The sequence below is a fragment of the Petromyzon marinus genome, chromosome 30 (assembly GCF_048934315.1).
Source record: "Petromyzon marinus isolate PM22_M1 ecotype Great Lakes invasive population chromosome 30, UKy_Petmar_22M1.pri1.0, whole genome shotgun sequence".
Taxonomy (NCBI): Eukaryota; Metazoa; Chordata; class Hyperoartia; order Petromyzontiformes; family Petromyzontidae; genus Petromyzon; species Petromyzon marinus.
Genome location: NC_133696.1, coordinates 11,594,247 through 11,610,021, shown reverse-complemented (window position 1 = coordinate 11,610,021; position 15,775 = coordinate 11,594,247).

Sequence of the window (15,775 nt, the reverse complement as noted above, 5' to 3'; positions counted from 1 at the left end):
GCAGTGCGCTCACCATTCGCACCGCTCCACTCCCACAACATTTTAACTGTTATACAATTTCCATGAGTCAAACAATCATACGTACAGCACGCATGGGACACGTCATTAAATCGAATGAGATCCATAATCAAGGGCATTTATCATGCATTTATGAAGCCATTTGAAATGGATTGACATTGTTTTTATACATGAGAATGAAATTTCCAATGTATTACATGCACTCATCATTGTACTATTTGGGAACGTGTAATCAAGCGTAATGCATCTCCCGACATACTGCAAGCCGATTGAGGTCACTCGAGGTGACTGTAACTGCCTCGAATGTTTGGACCTGGCAATGCCCGACAGTCTGCAGCACATGCACAAACATTGAACCGATTTAGGAATAGGTTTTACCCTTTTAACTGGCACAAAAACTGACACCTTTATTCAAGGCATCATGTTTGCAATGACCACAATACAAGCTCAACAAATTCGTTTATTTTAATGTCTGCTGCAGCTAAGAGACTACTAATAAAAAAACATGAGACCCGAAGACAAGGCAAATAGTAGGTGTCATGAATTACTGTTCAAATCAAGGCCATGCCATAGGCATACAATAGTCTATTCCTGCCCATGATGCTACAGGTGTATTGTTCACTTGATATCCGCCTGTTCACTGAGCCAATGCATTGTAGCAGTACCCAGTCACATTCACAACTGAACTTCTTTCATGGAGATTTCAACTTGGAGAATGTGTCCAATCCACATATTTGAGCCTTTTCTGGAATGTTATAGTTAAACTTATCTTCTTCATAAGTGAAGGTAGTCACCTCAGTTTAAAAGACCCGACCCAGACAGCAGTTCTCGGGCTGAACGATTCATCGATTTAAAAATCGAAATCGCGATTTAAAAATCGAAATCGCAATTTCAACCAATGCAAATCGCAAAGGCTGCGATTTATTGCGATTTCAAAAGGTCTATTACTTTCTTATTGGAATTTTTTATTATAACTTTTTTTATTTAACTTTTTATTTATTTAACTGTTCTTTGTTTGATTCTTCTATTTCAATTATTTTTTTAAATGAAATACATGTTGGAAGCAATTAATATATTTTAAGTTCCCATCCTTGCATTAGAATATATAGAGCAGTTCATATTTTGATGGTATCACGTGGTAATGCTCCATCACATTTTAAATCTATTACACAGTGAATATTGAACTGAAGCTTGACTTACATTTTTTATCGCAAATCAAATCGCAATATGTCAGAAAAATCACAATTAAATATTTTCCCTAAACCGTTCAGCCCTACGCAGTGCCATCCTTACACACACAGGGCACCTACTGCCCTGTAAATTAATCCACTTGGTAATTTATATACAAATAAAAAATGACCGATTACAATGTAGTGAAATAACGTATTTAAATTCTAGATTTAAAGCTTTCGTGACTGCAAGGATCCATACTCTTTGGTTCTATTCGGTAAAGTCACGTAGGTAAAAAATAAAACAATCTGAAAACAGTACTGGCTAGGGGACTGAATTTTGCTGTCACCCCAAAACACATACCAGTAGATGATATCATCTCTCAGGTCGATGTAGCCCTCAAAGGCGTAGGACACATCCAAGCAGACGTTGCGAGAGCTGAAATAGCCACTATTCTTAAGAATGCTAAGAAACCCATTAGTAACATCAGCAAAAATGAACGCTCTGAACTCGCGAATTTAAAAAACAGAAGTGATATAGTCATCCTCTCAGCCGATAAAGGCAACGCTACTGTAATTATGGATAAAGATTCATACAACAACAAAATCCAGAATCTGCTCAACGATGGAAGTTACTCAAAAAATCAAAATGACCCTACCAATAGTCTAGCGATAAAAACCAACAAGATCATCACAAGTTCGACCTCCCTAATCGACCCAACTAAACGTCCCTCCCTAAAACCTGCTGCAAGACCCCCTAGATTCTATGGTCTTCCCAAGATTCATAAAGAAGGCACCCCACTACGACCCATCGTATCCACGATCAACTCCCCTACCTATAGACTAGCCCGTTTTCTGTAAGATACCTTGCTGCCTTTCACTGGCAAGACCACCTCAGCAGTACTTAACTCAGCCCAATTGGTCTCTATGGACAAAGACGTTGTACTGTCCCCTGACGATATCCTTGTCAGCTTCGATGTGGTCTCTTTGTTCACCAAGGTCCCAGTACCTGATACCATTGAAATAATTGAAAATTTGGTCCAACATGGACTAGACCCCGATACACCTGCACTGGTTAGGCACTGCCTCAACAATACCTACTTTACTTGGAATGACTCCTTCTACAAACAAAATGAGGGTACCCCCATGGGATCCCCCTTGTCACCAGTGATAGCCAATATTTTCATGGAGAAATTTGAATCAGACGCCATCCAGACTTCCACCCTCAGACCTTCCCTGTGGAAGAGATATGTGGATGACACTTTCGTCATTTGGCCACATGGCCTCCCAGCTCTGAACCTTTTCCTACACCACATCAATTCCAGACATCCTGCCATCAAATTCACCATGGAAGTGGAGAAAGATGGCAAGCTACCATTCTTAGATGTTCTGTTTGAGAGGAGACCTGATGGCTCATTGGGGCATTCTGTCTACAGGAAACCCACCCACACAGATTCCTACTTGAAACCTGATTCCCACCACCACCCAGCCCAAAAGAATTATCTCATCAAAACTTTATACCATAGGGCTCATTGCATTTCGGACCAACACCACCTGACCAGTGAATTAAAACATGTACACCTGGCCCTCAAAAGGAATGGATACTCTGACCGTACCATCCGCCAAGCTGTTTCTCCCTCCATACAGAAACAACCACTTGATACTCCGGTCAAAACCATCACACTACCATATATAGCAGGCGTTACTAAAAAGATTTCCAAAATTCTAAACAAACACAAGATCCAGGCCCGGTTCAATACAGTACACAAAATTCGTGATCTGATCCCATCCGTGAAGGATGTCATTCCTGACTTACAGTACCCCGGGGTTTACAAATTGAGTTGTACCTGCGGTGATTGCTATATCGGGGAGACAAAGCGACATGTCTCTGACCGAATTCGCGAGCACAAATCATATTTGAAACACGGCAGAACGAATTCTTCTGCCGTAGCTGATTACTGTTACAACGCTGTGGGTGATCACGATATAATTTTCTCCGATACCAAGGTTCTTTGCAAACCCACGGGTTTTTATCAGAGATTTGTTCACGAGGCAATTCAGATCTACAAACACAGACACAATTTCAACCGAGAAGATGGTTTCAAATTAAGCAACCATTGGAAAGATGTTCTAAATCGAACCACACATTAAACTAATTTTCAATGGTACAGTATATTTTTCAAGTAGTGGTACCCCAAACTTTCGTAGCTCTTAAAAATTCCCTTTTCACACCATCAATAGGTAAATTTTCCCTCCCCCCCGCGCCAACCGGCATGTTCACCCGCATGTACACCACCTCTACACCGTTCATCATACTAAGTCGGCCAATCAATGCTAATTTTTATGCTAATTCCTTTGTCAAGGCACCTTGTTTCATTGCACACAGCTTAAAGGTCGCGGTCTGAGCGTGGCTGTGTTCCACTCCAGCGCTGTCCTCGAGACAGCCTGGTCCCTTCACCTGATGAAAGCCGCTTGTGTTGTGGCCGAAACGTCGTGATTTTTGTTGTTTTATTTTTTACCTACGTGACTTTACCGAATAGAACCAAAGAGAACATATTTAAATGTAAATTATACCACTGCCCAAATTACACCACAGAGCGACTTCTCGAGTTCCTTTTCATTCAACATATTTTCACCTTCGGACCTGCAAGGAGACGGGTTTTGTAAACATTAACATTGAAATTATGGCATATAGCGCATTGAATGGTCATGCCTTTGAGATTCTCAAATGGCTAAGTTGGGAACGTGATAGTATCTTGAGGGTGGATGACCAATATTTGAATTCCTGTTCAGTGGATGCCGGTTTAGAGCCGGGGCATTATCTCCTGGAGCCACCGAGCCATTTTGGCTTCTGTCAGTTTTGACGGATTGTCATTGCTGGCAAATTGCACCGCGGTGCTAATGCACAGCCATCGCAATCGCAGCGGGTGGAAAGCGGTGTGTGTGTGTGTGTGAAATAAAGGGTGTGCGTGGGTCTGCATTTCAAGCCATCCACGTTTACTCTAGGGAGCACGTAAATCAGAATTTGAGATGTCTGGCAGTCTTTGGCTGACAGTGTTTCTGGCAAACTGCTTTTCCTGATTGATATACGTTTACGTGTGTACGCTTATTATGCGGTACATTCTAGAGATGAGTTTCGGATTTAATTTGTCAGATTTTGAGATTTTTGGGTTACATTTTGGATTTGTTTAATATATTTTCAGATTTACAAATATTCGACTTGAATGACTCATTGGTTATGCACTACATTAAATTAACCTTATGGCGAGACCCCGGGGTCCCGAATAAACGGAAGTCAAAATCGTAACTAATTAATTTATGGCGCGGATCATTCTGTTCTCATTTCGTCCAAGATCAGCGGCGAGGACGAATGCGCAGAAGAGCTGAACAAGCGAATGCACTCCATGCTCGGGTATGGGCAGGATCTTATCCAAAGCTGCTAAAACTGCCTACACGACTTAAGTCCTTTATTTGTCATAACGGTATGCATAATACAGTTAAACTGCTCTCTTATCTTCATTATTTGTGACCTACCAATGTCTGCAGCCAGGATCAATCGATGACAATCCTATTACCTGCAGATATTTAACAGATGAGATGCGTTGCACCGTTAATTCCTCCTGTTTGATAATACTTCACTTGTCCGTTTGCATCTGTGCAGATAGGTTTTATTTTGCGGTTAAGCCATAGTTCCCACATACCGCTCGTATCAATGCGGATAAGAGGAGCGGTGACCCACTACTCTTTAGAGTAACATTGGTATAAAGCGTGTTACAATATGAACAGCGCATTGAAAACGCGTACTATTTTATGTACTGTTTAGAAAGTGTGTTCACAATTCCACACTGAGAAACAAGATGATTGACAGAGGGGTGTAAAGAAACGCAAATGTAGTGAGTTCTTCGAGACACTTGCAGAGGCAACGCGTTTGCACAACAGTAACAGTCCTCTTATACAGACTAGAAACACAGCCTCCGGCTAACGTGTCTAACACCGGCTACTCTCTCAGGTCCTCCAGCTACGAGTTACCTAGGGGAGGCTATCTGACCCAACCCAGCCAAGGTACGGGTCCCAACCACTGGCTTCCTCGGACCCGGCCCTTACAAGGACATCAGGCCGGGAGTTCCAGTCTCACCACTGGCCCACCGAGCCCCGGGCCTTACAAGGGCAGCGGGGCTACGGGGTCCCAGAGTCTCACCACGGGCCCACAGAGCCCCGGCCCTTACAAGGGCAGCGGGGCTACGGGGTCCCAGGGTCTCACCACTGGCCCACAGAGACCCGGCCCTTACAAGGGCAGCGGGGCTACGGGGTCCCAGGGTCTCACCACTGGCTCACAGAGCCCCGGCCCTTACAAGGGCAGCGGGGCTACGGGGTCCCAGGGTCCGAGGCCGGCTGGTCTTCTGGCTTCTGTCTTGCACTGGCCCCAAACCTGTGGAGAGGTCCAGCTTTTATACACCTCCCCGGTGTGTCATCCTCCGGCCACGCCTCTCTTCCAGAGGGTTCCAGGAGGGGGGGGGGTCCCGGGGGATCCTAGGACACCCCGCAGCTCCCTCCTGCTTTTGGGCTGGGGAATGTAGCGACCCCCTGCCGGTACGAGGTACCGCCCCTGATGGGCCTTGTCTGCCATTGCAGGTAAGTGCAGCCCATCTACAGCGCTACATATGTAAATAGAGGTACTGCAGATAAGTAGTTTTCAGTTTTAAATGCATAGTTTAACCAGACAATGCTTAATAAAGTATTAAAGCTTTTGTGACTTCATAAAATTACTCATTGTTTTTTTCGGTAATGCTTGCCACCATCCTTCAAACCCTTAGGTGAAAAAGAGCAAAGGTTTTGTTTACGTTATAATATAATGTTTATGCGAAAGCCGGGGCTTATGGGACCCCGGGGTCCCGCCATAAGCCTCAAATGTTATTTTATCTATTAAAATATTAATCGTCCAGTCGGTAAGACAATATTTTCATTTTAATATATGAATAATTTAAGCAAATATAATATCACTTGTCAAATTGACATCACGTGGTGACACTTTTGACCGGAAATTCTTGGAAGTTATTCCATGGAAGTGATGTCAATCACTATATCACACGTTAGGAACTTTCCGATCAACCGAAATTGTGTATCTCGGTCCGAATTGTGGGGTGTTTCGGATTTAGTTCAAGTATTGGGGACACTTCCTGAAAACATTCATGCAGCACCAGTGCATCCAATGAACTGCATTAAAACATATTTTCACAAAGTTTGTTTATATTGTGTATTGTACATACACTGTGTATTGTACATTGTGTATTGTACATACACTGTGTATTGTACATTGTGTATTATACATACACTGTATTGTACATTGTGTATTGTACATGCACTGTGTATTGCACATAGTTTATTATACATACACTGTGTATTGTACATTGTGTATTGTACATACACTGTGTATTGTACATTGTGTATTGTACACTGTGTATTGTACATTGTGTATTGTACATTGTGTATTGTGCATTGTGTATTGTACATACACTGTGTATTGTACATTGTGTATTGTACATACACTGTATTGTACATTGTGTATTGTACTTACACTGTGTATTGTACATTGTGTATTGTACATACACTGTGTATTGTACATAGTGTATTGTACATAGTGTATTGTACATTGTGTATTGTACTTACACTGTATTGTACATAGTGTATTATACATACACTGTGTATTGTACATAGTGTATTATACATACACTGTGTATTGTACATACACTGTGTATTGTACACTGTGTATTGTACATTGTGTATTGTACTTACACTGTGTATTGTACATTGTGTATTGTACATTGTGTATTGTACATACACTGTGTATTGTACATTGTGTATTGTACATACACTGTGTATTGTACATTGTGTATTGTACATACACTGTATTGTACATTGTGTATTGTACTTACACTGTGTATTGTACATTGTGTATTGTACATACACTGTGTATTGTACATAGTGTATTGTACATAGTGTATTGTACATTGTGTATTGTACTTACACTGTGTATTGTACATAGTGTATTATACATACACTGTGTATTGTACATAGTGTATTATACATACACTGTGTATTGTACATTGTGTATTGTACATACACTGTGTATTGTACATTGTGTATTGTACATTGTGTATTGTACATTGTGTATTGTACATTGTGTATTGTACATAGTGTATTGTACATACACTGTGTATTGTACATAGTGTATTATACATACACTGTGTATTGTACATTGTGTATTGTACATCGTGTATTGTACTTACATTGTGTATTGTACATTGTGTATTGTACTTACACTGTGTATTGTACATAGTGTATTGTACATACACTGTATATTGTACATAGTGTATTGTACATACACTGTGTACATTGTGTATTGTACATACACTGTGTATTGTACATAGTGTATTATACATACACTCTGTATTGTACATTGTGTATTGTACATACACTGTGTATTGTACATTGTGTATTGTACATACACTGTGTATTGTACATTGTGTATTGTACTTACACTGTGTATTGTACATTGTGTATTGTACATTGTGTATTGTACATACACTGTGTATTGTACATTGTGTATTGTACATACACTGTGTATTGTACATTGTGTATTGTACATACACTGTATTGTACATTGTGTATTGTACTTACACTGTGTATTGTACATTGTGTGTTGTACATACACTGTGTATTGTACATAGTGTATTATACATAGTGTATTGTACATTGTGTATTGTACTTACACTGTGTATTGTACATAGTGTATTATACATACACTGTGTATTGTACATAGTGTATTATACATACACTGTGTATTGTACATTGTGTATTGTACATACACTGTGTATTGTACATTGTGTATTGTACATTGTGTATTGTACATTGTGTATTGTACATAGTGTATTGTACATACACTGTGTATTGTACATAGTGTATTATACATACACTGTGTATTGTACATTGTGTATTGTACATCGTGTATTGTACTTACATTGTGTATTGTACATTGTGTATTGTACTTACACTGTGTATTGTACATAGTGTATTGTACATACACTGTATATTGTACATAGTGTATTGTACATACACTGTGTACATTGTGTATTGTACATACACTGTGTATTGTACATAGTGTATTATACATACACTCTGTATTGTACATTGTGTATTGTACATACACTGTGTATTGTACATTGTGTATTGTACATACACTGTGTATTGTACATAGTGTATTATACATACACTGTATATTGTACATTGTGTATTATACATTGTGTATTGTACATTGTGTATTGTACTTACACTGTGTATTATACATTGTGTATTGTACTTACATTGTGTATTGTACATTGTGTATTGTACATACACTGTATATTGTACATAGTGTATTATACATACACTCTGTATTGTACATTGTGTATTGTACATACACTGTGTATTGTACATTGTGTATTGTACATACAGTGTATTGTACATAGTGTATTATACATACACTGTGTATTGTACATTGTGTATTATACATACTGTGTATTGTACATTGTGTATTATACATACTGTGTATTGTACATTGTGTATTGTACTTACACTGTGTATTGTACATTGTGTATTGTACTTACACTGTGTATTGTACATTGTGTATTGTACATTGTGTATTGTACATTGTGTATTGTACATTGTGTATTGTACTTACACTGTGTATTGTACATTGTGTATTGTACTTACACTGTGTATTGTACATTGTGTATTGTACATACACTGTGTATTGTACATAGTGTATTATACATACACTGTGTATTGTACATTGTGTATTGTACTTACACTGTGTATTGTACATTGTGTATTGTACTTACACTGTGTATTGTACATTGTGTATTGTACATTGTGTATTGTACATTGTGTATTGTACATACACTGTGTATTGTACATTGTGTATTGTACATTGTGTATTGTACATACACTGTGTATTGTACATTGTGTATCGTACATACACTGTGTATTGTACCTTGTGTATTGTACTTACACTGTGTATTGTACATTGTGTATTGCACTTACACTGTGTATTGTACATAGTGTATTGTACATTGTGTATTGTACATTGTGTATTGTACATTGTGTATTGTACATTGTGTATTGTACATACACTGTGTATTGTACATTGTGTATTGTACATTGTGTATTGTACATACACTGTGTATTGTACATTGTGTATCGTACATACATTGTGTATTGTACATTGTGTATTGTACATAGTGTATTGTACATAGTGTATTATACATACACTGTGTATTGTACATTGTGTATTATACATACACTGTGTATTGTACATAGTGTATTGTACATACACTGTGTATTGTGCATTGTGTATTGTACATACACTGTGTATTGTACATTGTGTATTGTACATTGTGTATTGTACATACACTGTGTATTGTACATTGTGTATCGTACATACACTGTGTATTGTACATTGTGTATTGTACATAGTGTATTGTACATAGTGTATTATACATACACTGTGTATTGTACATTGTGTATTGTACATACACTGTGTATTGTACATAGTGTATTATACATACACTGTGTATTGTACATTGTGTATTGTACATACACTGTGTATTGTACATAGTGTATTGTACTTTGTGTATTGTACATACACTGTGTATTATACATACACTGTGTATTGTACTTACAGTGTATTGTACATAGTGTATTATACATACACTGTGTATTGTACAGTGTATTATACACTGTGTATTGTACATTGTGTATTGTACATACAGTGTATTGTACATTGTGTATTGTACATACACTGTGTATTGTACATAGTGTATTATACATACACTGTGTATTGTACATTGTGTATTGTACATACACTGTGTATTGTACATAGTGTATTGTACATACACTGTGTATTATACATACACTGTGTATTGTACATAGTGTATTATACATACACTGTGTATTGTACATAGTGTATTATACACTGTGTATTGTACATTGTGTATTGTACATACACTGTGTAGTGGAACTTATTAAGGGCTTACGCCTAACAGTGGACGGCTAGTATATGTCTCCCCAGGGGAAGGGGACTGGGAATCCTAACACCCCCGGCTGTCTGGGCTCTTCCCACTGCACCGACCGATGGTTCAACCAACATCGGCCGGCCGGGTGAAGCAGCCACCCTAGCCTCGTGTGGGGTCACCCTACCCTGGGTCCAGACTCCCAGTCTCTCTCGTTCACGGCACGGGTCCCAGCTTAAATACCCCAGGGTGACATGACGTCATCAACTACTCCTTTATATCTACACTGTATATTTTATATATTTTATATACAGTGCGTGCAGCCGAGTAGCACGGTTTTTTTACTCAAAAGTTAGAAGATTGAAAGTTCAAGTGCTGGTATTGGATTAAACCAGGCCATCATCATCCAGTAAATTATATTTTGTGCGCATTACTTTTATGCACATCGAGGCACCCAAAATATTGAAATCCTGTCCCTCTGTGTGTTTGTCTCTCGTCTCTATGTATACCTTCTAGCTCTCAACATGTGTCTGTGTATTTACGTGTCTGGCTGTGCTGCTGTGTGTCTGCGTGCATCTCTGTCTCTGACATTGTCTATGTGGCCCGTAGATCTCTACATCAAGGGCCAAGAACTCTGGTACATTTCGATTTAAAGCTTTCGTGACTGCAAGGATTCACCTTCTTTGGTTCTTTCGGTAAAGTCACGTAGAATGAGAATAAAATAATAAAATAAAACCGTAAAATTCTCACGACGTTTCGGCCACAACACAAGTGGCCTTCTTCAGGCGAAAGGAACAAACCTGTCGGGACGACAGAGTTGTTCTTTTCACCTGTCCCGACAGGTTTGTTCCTTTCACCTGAAGAAGGCCACTTGTGTTGTGGCCGAAACGTCGTGAGAATTTAATTGTTTTATTTTATTATTTTATTCTCATTCTACGTGACTTTACCGAAAGAACCAAAGAAAATGAACTCTGATACACTGCAGGGAGTCTCCGTGGCAGCCACCTCTGTCATGAACGCACCCATCATCATCATTGTCCCCCCTTGCTGCTGCTGCAGCACAGAGACAGTAACAGCAGCAACAACATGATCAGCGTCCAACCTCCACCGACTTTGAAGAGACTGGCACCGAGATTACTCAGAGTGGCTGTCTCGTGTGTGTGCACGCGATTACAATGCTGTTCCACGTAGCACATGCGCCACCACCTGGCTGTACTGCCAAAGCCACGGGTGGACTGTGGTGTGTGTTTACTGCAGCTGGGATATCCAATTAATTCAGTGATCGATTAATTGGCTCGAGGACTCGACGAATAGCAGAACGTGAAACATGTAGGGGGGAGAAAAGTCACCATCTCTGGAAGAACCCGAACCAACTGTGGTGACTCAGCGGTTTTCATTTCATTTATTTCATTTATTTGGCTCTTGAATCGGGTGCAACCGGAACAAACACAAACATGAACAAGAAAACATCTTAAAGTGACTAAGTGACTGTGCAAACAGAAAATTCAGGAAAAAAAACAGCAAAATATTCCTGAAAAAGCACCGGACACCAACGCTGTGTGCAAAAATCCCAGTGGGATGCAAGTCAAACAACAACAACCACAATAAAACTAAGATTAAGGCCATTAGTCTAACTCCGTACTACAACAAACAAACATGGCCAAACCAAAAAAGTTTTCGACATCACATGATCTCTGTCCTTTCTAAAGGCCTTAACTTTGCCGTTACCCCACGCACAATTCCAGTGGATGAGATAATTGCTGAGGTAGAATCAGCAGTAAGACTCCTTCCACATAATGAGGCAGAGATGACTACACATGAGGTTGCCAAAAATAATTGGGAATAGCAAAGTTCCAAAAGTAAATATTAGCTCTAACGAGGCAAAAGCCTTAAGAGAGCTGCATGTAAATAAGGATATCCAAATCCTGGCAGCTGATAAAGGCCGCACTACTGTAGTGATGTCACGAGCCGATTATGATAATAAAATTAGAAATTTACTAGAGGAAAGTACCTACATTAAAATTAAACGAGATCCAACTAATACTTTAGAACGTAAGACTACTGCAATAATTGCAAATTCATTAATCCCTAAGAATGAGCAATACCAAATTAAGCCAAGGGCCTCAAAACCACCTAGACTCTATGGGCTACCAAAAATTCATAAAATCGGCATCCCATTACGACCCATAGTCAGTACAATTGGCTCTGCCACATATAAATTAGCAAAATATATAACTAAACAAATACAGCCCTACATCGGTAGGACATCTTCATTCATAAGAAATTCAGAACATCTTGTGAATGTGATTAAAGATATTAAACTTAATCCTAATGATATTCTGGTAAGTTTTGATGTGATTTCTCTATTCACTAAGGTTCCAGTGAACGAATCGCTTAAATTACTTGATACACTAGTAAAGAATACAGGTTTACCAAAAGATATTCCGAAACTTGCTGACCATTATTTAAATAACACTTACTTCTTATGGAGAGGGGATTTCTTTAAACAAAAGGAAGGAGCAGCAATGGGCTCTCCTTTATCCCCTGCTATAGCAAATTTGTACATGGAAAACTTTGAAATAAGAGCACTTGCCTCGAGCACATTAAAACCATCTTTTTGGTTTAGATATGTGGATGACACCTTGGTTGTCTGGCCACATGGTAAAGATACACTTAATGATTTTCTAAATCATCTCAATGCACAAAACCCGGCCATCCAGTTCACCATAGAAATGGAGATGAATAACACACTCCCATTCCTAGATATTTTGCTTGGATATGGCCTAAACGGTAAAATAACACAGCGTTTACGGAAAGCAAACGCACACTGATGCCTATCTGAATGCAGATTCGCATCATCATCCAGCTCAGAAATCCTCTCTTATCAAGACGCTCATACATCGGGCTAAAACAGTGTCAGATGGTGAAAGTCTAGTGAGAGAGATCAAACACGTTAAAGACGCACTACGACAGAATGGCTACAATAATGCTCAAATTAACAGAGCACTGAATGCCAAATCACGATCGCAAAGCAATACTGCTGAAAGCGATCAGATTGTTAAAAAATAAAAATTCCATATATCTCAGGCGTAACTGACAAATTAGCCCGTGTTTTGCAAAAGCAAAACATTACAGTAAGATTTGGTACAGTACACAAAATTAAAAAACAAGTATCTTGCACTAAAAACGCATTACCTAAATTATCAACAGAAGGTGTATATCGGATTAATTGTTCATGTGGCAGATGCTATATTGGACAGACGGGACGTAACATCAGCGTAAGACTAAAAGAACATCAAAGAAATATTAAATTATCTCAAACACAACTGTCGGCAGTGGCAGAACATGCTTGTCAACAAGGACACTCAATTGATTTTGATAACGTTGAAGTGTTGTGTAAAACTAATTATTACTGGCAAAGACTAATTAGAGAATCTATTGAAATTGAGAGGAATAAAAATTACTTTATTCGCTCTGACAGCTACAGGCTTAGTGCGGCCTGGAAGCATATTATTAAATAATACATATTACAATTCCTTATAGGGGAAACACATACTAATTAACGGATTACTAACATAGCATATAATCACTAACACATTACAACTAATTACTAGTCTACAACTCATTACTAATCATAACCATTGACTGATTACTAATCGATTACATAATTACAATACTCCACCCTCCACCTCAAATCACTGCACCTGAAATGAGTTAAATGATGACGTCACCCTGCTGCTCTATTTAAGACCGGGAGCAAGCGAGGGCTTTACCATTCTGGCGAATTGCCCGATGATGCTGGATGTAATTACCAGCGAAACGTCGTACTCAAACTGTAAATGTTGTGGATTCACTCTTCAACACACCGGTGGGCTAAAGTAGTGAATTATTTGTCTTTTGTCAACGTGACACTTTTTTTGCTGATTGGCCGTGTCGGGTGGTGGAGGGTTACGACACATTTATAAATAACGCGATCTAACCCAAAAACCTTTATTATATTAATCCATTATACTAAACTATGTTTTATTTTACCAGGTAAGGCCCACTGAGTTATGGAGTTATATTTCAGAAGCGACCTGGCCACAATTGATAGCTCAATGAAGTGGCGTATCATCGCGTGGACATTTATAGCAGCCAAATTCTCTGAACGCATGTTTATTCTAAAAGTGGAGGAAAGAACCAGAGGATCTTGAGAAAAATCAACGCGATCACGGGGAGAACATGCAAACTTCAAATATACCGGCGTCAGGGTCGGGATCGAACTCACGACCTCCTGAATACCAGGCGAGGTAGTTATCAAAATCAACTGAGTGTCCTTACTGGCACGCGTGTTCTGCTACTGCTTACAGTTGCATTTGGGAGAATTTAATGTCTCTGATGTTGAAGTTACGTGCAAAACTAGCTACTACTGGCCAAGACTAATTAGAGAATCTATCGAAATTTAAAATATATATAAATAATTTAACCGTTCGGATAGCTACTGCCTTAGTGCTGTGTGGAAGCGAATAATAAAATAATACTTTATTTAAATGCATGCCTATGAAGGGCGCATACTTCAATAGGGATTACCGTTGGTACGGCTAGTTTAAAACGCACAATAGACAGGAAGGAAAAGATCAAAGGGCTCACATATTGCACATGCATCATGTACGTTGACTCATTAATCCACCCCCCCCACGTGGCGCAAGAGCGCAGAAGCGTGATCACCACATCTACGCCTCTATATAAGGAACGAAACAGGAAGACTTCTCCACAAATCTGGCTGTCGCCTGATGAAGCTAGTTGTAATTACTGGCGAAACGTCGTACTCAGATTGTAAATGTTGTGGTATTGCATGTTAGAAATTACATCCTTCACAGATGGGATCAAATCACGGATTTTGTATACTGTATTGAATCGGAACTGGATCTTGTGTTTGTTTAATCTTTTGGAATTATTTTTGGTAACACTGGCTATGCATGGCAAGGTGATGGTTTTGATTGGGTCCTCAGATGGTTATCTCCAACCATGGGGAGACAACCATCTGCTACTCTGCAAACCTTCGGGCTACCATCAAAGATTTGTGCATGAAGCCATCCAGATATAAAAACAGAGACAATTTCAACCGAGAAGATGGGTAAAAGCTGAGCAATCATTGGAAGGACGTTATTAACCAAGCATAGTCGTAACTTGATGTGGTGCTTCCATTCTTCCCTGCCGTTTGGCTGTTATCTCCGACTCTCTGAGTTGCATTGCCCTGTTAGGTGCTTCTGCATTAACGGGCTGGGGCCTCACTAACATGGCCACCTCTGCTCCCTAGCCTCGATGTACCGATGGTTCTGGCTGTGTGATGGGCTCTGTGTCTCACTGGCGCGACCACCGCTGCGGTGGTTCTCTTGCGTGGACGCGCTTGCCTCTCACAGCGCAGTTGGCAGCGCCGCCGCAGCTTGTGTTACACGTTGATGTGACATTAACTTGCGAATCCCCCTAAACTCTCTGCTTAATCTCCTCCATCAACATAGTGCTAATCTCCCATTAACACTGCTGTTGTGCGCATATGCG